This window comes from Capra hircus, chromosome 10, assembly GCF_001704415.2.
Source record: "Capra hircus breed San Clemente chromosome 10, ASM170441v1, whole genome shotgun sequence".
In the NCBI taxonomy this organism is placed as follows: domain Eukaryota; kingdom Metazoa; phylum Chordata; class Mammalia; order Artiodactyla; family Bovidae; genus Capra; species Capra hircus.
Genome location: NC_030817.1, coordinates 72,820,488 through 72,826,487, shown reverse-complemented (window position 1 = coordinate 72,826,487; position 6,000 = coordinate 72,820,488).

Here is a 6,000-nt window from a genome sequence, read left to right as displayed (position 1 = left end):
CTAGACAAAAGATGTCCCCAGAAAACTTGGAATCCAGACCAGGGGATCCAAACTCAGGCTGGTTGTGCTAATGAACTGAGAAAATGTAAACCTGGGACCTGCTGTGAGTGGCCACATTTTCAGTTATGCAGACTGGCAAACAGAAAGCTGGTCTGCAGCAAAGAGAAGAGTAGACGGTCATGCAGAGAGTCACAGAGATGTCAGACCAAACGCGGTCCTGATGCCCTTGGAGTCCCTGATTTCAATGTACTCTTGAGAATCAGCTGCACACCTTAGAATTTTAAAAATACCCTTATATCCATATATTGCATTCTCTCTCTCTTTTTAAAAGCTCATTAAAGGTGATTTCTGTCCCTTATTAAGAAAACTACTCATTAAGATAGGGGTAGAGCATTAAGAAGTACAAATTATTATGAATAAGATAAATAAGCCACAATGATGTATTATAGAATACAGGAAATACAGCCAGTATTTTGTAGAAGCTAATGGGATAGAACCTTCAAAATTTGTGAATTGCTATGTTGTACACCTGTAACTTATGTAATATTGTACGGCAACTATGCATGTGTGCTAAGTCGCTTCAGTGGCGTCTGACTCTTGGTGACCCTATGGACTGTAGTCCTCCAGGCTCCTCTGTCCATGGGATTTTCCAGGCAAGAATACCAGAGTGGGTTGCCATGCCCTTCTCCAGGAGATCTTCCCAACCCAGGAATCGAACCAGCATATCTTTGTCTCCTGCATTGGCAGGCAGGTTTTTTACCAGTCGTGCCACTTGGGAAGCCCATACAGTAGCTATACTTCACTTCTTTAAAAAACTGGAAAAAAAAAAAGGCATTATTATCTCATTTAATGTTGAGAGAAACCTGGGGGGTAACTAATCTCTCTCTGATTTTACAGATGAAGTTTTGGGACAGTTAAGTATCATGTCCAATTACTACAGGAAAGTAGCAGAGTTGGGATTTGATCCCAGACCAGACAGATTTCAGAGCTTGAGTCAAGACTTCCACTTTGTGATTCTGTCAAGCCCATTTGTCTTTTAAAAAAAATTTTATATAGATTTTACACTCATAAAGCAGACAGACTAGTATGATTCCCACATGAACTGATTAACCAACTTCAACCATTATACACATTCACCACTCTTGTTTCTTGAGTGCCTTGTAAGCTGGGGGCTGTCAGAGAGAAAAGAGAACTCTCTAGGGTTTGAGGCCTTGGAGTGGGGTCCACAGTATCGTTGTGGAGTGATCCTCCGTGGAGAACTGCAGAAAAATAAGAGGTGTTGAACTCAAAGAAGCATGGCCGCTCAGAGTAGAGAGGTCTACAGTGCTGTCAGAGGCAAGAAGGTGGATTGCATCACCCCAGAGGGTGTTTTTCCAGCCTCAGTGGAAAATGCTACATATTGGAAGACACTTTAGAGTTAAAAGAAATGCAAAATGTAGACCGCACCCCCACTTCTAAACATATGACCTGTTTGTGATAGCCAAGTATGATTTATGCTCAATTGTTACCACTGAGATAAAGTCTTGAGGGGCCTCAGGATCAGGATTCATTTGTTTTGACCTTGCTCTGGTTCCTCTCTGCCCTGGTTAATGATTTACAAGCGACACCTTGGTAACAGCTAAAGGACTCTCTCCCTGTTCTCTTTAAGGGCAGGGAGTAACCCTGAGCCTGGGGACAATCCCATCACCCATGATTAGAGATGCACCCAGGACACTGTAGGAACTGACCGGAGCTTTGTTCAATGAGATGGCAGCGCCACAGCCTGACACTCTGCTGACAGCTGCTGTTTCCCTTCTCTCTCTCTCTCTCTTCCTCTTGCCAGAAGGACATTTATGTAAGCGCCACTGGCTGGGTACTGAGTAAACCAAGATAAGAAATGAAATGGCTGGACTCAGCAGGGTAGCGGAGTATGTTTTCCCACACTAAGAAGCCCAGCCCCAGAACTGCCAAGATGAGCTAGAGTCTTTCTCAGGAGATTCCCGAGCTGGGGGCTTTCTCCTCCATCACGACTCTTTGGGCCCATGATGTTATTCCTGGTTGGAGGCAGATGACAGCCCTAATACTCATCTCACAGGAAAGTTAGGAGATCAAATAAGATTGTGAGTGGGGAGGCATTTTGTGAACCTCACAATACCATGCACCTGTAAAGGACTGACCTTTCTACTACCGTTTAATATCATACCCGGGGGACCAGCCTCCCACACTCAGTCAGGCCTTTTTCAGCCTGAAATCCAGGTCTTATTCTTGGGGAGGAAAGTTTCATTCAGGATCTATTTCTAAATGACAGTCACTCCTGAAAAGAATCCATCAATATTTATAATTCACATGCAAAATGTGTCAGGCGTATTTAGTAAGCTCCCCATGAATTCCGTGTGCCTAGCAACCCAAACAGAAAAAGCAACATATGGATTTCGTGGTTATCCGGTACCAACACGATGTGAATGAACAAACTTGTCTATTTTTCCAAATGCGAACCTGGTACAAGTATTACTGCTTGTGTGGGGGGTAAATTATGTTCTTGTACTTGCATTTCATTATGTCTGTTTTTCTCAGAATGAAATATTTGTATTCTTGGCAAAGAGAGACGACCATTGAATCTAGTGTGTACATCCCCTGATGTTCCAACACACCTCTATGCCCTGCCTTTTCCAATTCCAAACCCTCAACTCCAAGAGTCTCTCCTCTCTCCTGAGCACTTTGTATCAGGCACCATCTCAATAACAATTTTTTCCAGTGGAAGGCATGTAGCTATTAACTCCACTACTATCAGTGAACCATGGAAGTGAGTCTGAATGGGAAGAAACTAGAGAAGAAAAAATAAACACCTTTTCTGTTGGGCTCTTGTCTGAAAGGGTAGGAGATTTCAACTCAACACAAGGAAGAACTCTGACACAATCAGAGGTGCAGAGTGGACTCTCTTGAATGAAACCAGTTTCTCACCCTCAGATGTGAGCAACCACTGAAAGGATGCTGTGTAGGGAATTCAAATATCTGAGAAGAGGCTGGAGTAACTGCATATGATACCACTGCCACCCCAGGAGCCTGTGAGTCTATGAGAGTGCTGAATGGCTGATAAAAAGTAGGAGGACCTCCTACATTGTGGGTGGGAATGTAAATTGGCACGCCCACTCTGAAAAACAGTATAGAGGTTCTTCAAAACACTAAATATAGAGTTGCCATATGATCCAGCAATCCCACTTCTGGGCATATATCCAGACAAAACTTATAATTCAAAAAGATACATGCATCCTGATGTTCATAGCACAGTTAGGGAGTTGTTGACTGAAACCACCCCCCTTGGCCAGGCACGATGATAACAACTTGCCTGAGTCATCTCACAACAGGAGGTTCCAATAAAGAAGGAGGTGCTGCCAGTAGAAAACTAACCAGGAGAATTCAGGAGGGGCTGAAAGGAGGCGGGGAACATGCCAGCCCACAGGAGGGAAGAGACAGTACATCTTGCCAACCTCCCAGAAATCCTCACAGTGGCTGAGAGATGCTCATAGCACCAGGAAGGACCCTGAGTCAGAATGACTGGCCAGAGATGACCCGGAAACTAACCCAATTTCCATACAGCCTGAGACTGTGAGCCACATGGCAGTGTTCCTGCTTCGTCAGCCTGTGTGTCTCCTCTGACAATCCATTTCTAAGTGTTAGACAAGAACCCCCTCTCAGGCCCTGGAAGGAGCTCCCTTTCCTAGCAGCAATGCTATCCACATTAGCCAAGACATGGACACAACCTAAATTTTCATCCACAGATGAGCAGATAAAGAAGGTAGGGTGTGTATATAAAATGGAATACTACTCAGCCACAGAAAAGAATGAACTAATGCCATTTGCAGAAACATGGATGGACCTCGAGATGACTATAGTAAGTGAAGTAAGTCAGAAAGAGAAAGATGAATGCTGTATAGTGTTACTTATATGGGGAATCTAACATCTGACACGAAGGAACTTATTTATGAAACAGACTCATAGACATGGGGAACAGACTTGCGGTTGCCACGTGGGGGTGGGGTGGTGAGGGAGGGATGGACTGGGAGTTTGGGATTAGCAGATGAAAGCTACCATATATAGAACGGATAAACGAGGTCTGCAGCATCACACAGGGCACTACATTCAATGTCCCATGGTAAACCATAATGGAAAAGAATATTGAAAAGAATGCATGTATGTATGTACACACATATATATACATATGTATACACACATATACACATGCATTCTTTCATGGTTTCGTATATATACAACTGAGTCACTTTTCTTTACTGCAGTAATTAACACAATACTGTAAATTAACTGTACTTGAATAAAATAAAAAATTAAAGTAGGAGAGCCCCCTGTGGTATTGTTTGAGTGAGCTAGGAAATTCCTGCTTAAAAAGACCTTCACTGACACCTGAAATTCCATCATCAGTAATATAGTCTTTAGAGTCAAACATTTTTCTTTTACTAAGGTGTTTTTCTTTTTTTAAAGAAATCGTCATTTTAAAACTTCATCCTTGGAGTGAGAGAACTTAAAAAAATCTGCCACTCCACCAAGAGAGAAAAGATAGAGGCCCCATAAAATTATGAACAGAGAGCAAAAAGGAAGGAAGGAGAGAGGGAGGGTGGAGAGCAGGCCTATGAGAAAATCTACCCACACTGCAATTGTTTGGGACTAAGTCTGACATGGGCTGAGACATTTTTAGAATTTCTCAAATAGTTGTAGAGTATCTCTTACAAATATTTCTCCCCCAACATCTCAAACATCTAGCAATTTTACCAGGGCACTTTCAATATAGATTCCAACCTTCACAGCTGTGCACTGTCCCCCTCACCTTACCCCTTACTCCACCCATCTAGCCCACGCACAGTGTCAGAATCCTAAGATCTTCAGCGGGAGGGTAACTTCAACCAAGAGCCTTCCTCTCTCTACCTGTCAGTGACTTGCGCTCTTACCTCTGCCCTTCCATCTCCTACTGTTCCCTTAAGCCCATTGTAAGAGCCTGCAAAGACAAAATCAGCAAAAGGCTTTGTAATGAGGTACCCTCTCTCTGCTGGCTCAGTTGGTAAAGAATCCTCCTGCAATGCAGGAGACGCGGGAGACTTGGGTTTGATCCCTGCATCAGGAAAATCCCCTAGAGGAGGGAATGGCAACCTACTCCAGCATTTTTGCTGGAAAATCTAATGGACAGAGGAACCTGGCCGGCTAAAGTCCATGGGGTCACGAACAGTCAGACATGACTGAAGTGACTTAGCACTTACCCATTCTCTCCTTGTAGCCTTGGACAAGATAGCTACTTACCTCAGTTTTTCCACCTGTAACCTGGGTCTAAAAAGACCTTTCTCACAAGGACACTGCATTAGCACAACATAGAATGGATGCTTGTGTCAGTCAGGGCCCAGGCTGGATGTTGGTGGCATATTTAATCTGAGTGTTTTAAGAAGACTTCATGAATAAACAATTGACAAAAGCCCCAGAAGACCAGACAGTGTTAAACGTCATACTTTTCTCTAAATGCAGTAAGCAAAAATTCCTGAAAATTATAAAATTAAATATATCACAGTCATATCATATTAAAGTATCATATATTAAGATTTTTTGTGGAAAATCTGTAAGTGGAATTAAATTTACATTTGTCTACCACTCAGGAACAGTGGGACTTTCCAGGTGGTGCTAGTGATAAAGAACCCACCTGCCAACACAGGAGATGCAGAGACCCAAGGTCGATCCCTGGGTCAGGAAGATCCCTGAACAAGGATATGGCAACCCACTCCAATATTCTTGCCTGGAAAATTTCATAGACAAAGGAGCCTGGCAGGCTACAGTCCATGGGGTCACAAAGAGTTGGACAAGACTCAGCATACACAAGCATGAGCAAGGACAGGCAAATTCCTTGCTGACTTCTCTACATGCAAATATATACAGCCAAAAATGAGTTCATACCACACTTAGTGCTTTGTAACCTTTCTGGGCCTCAGCTTCCTCTTCTCTAAAATGGACTTGTTGGGTTCTTTT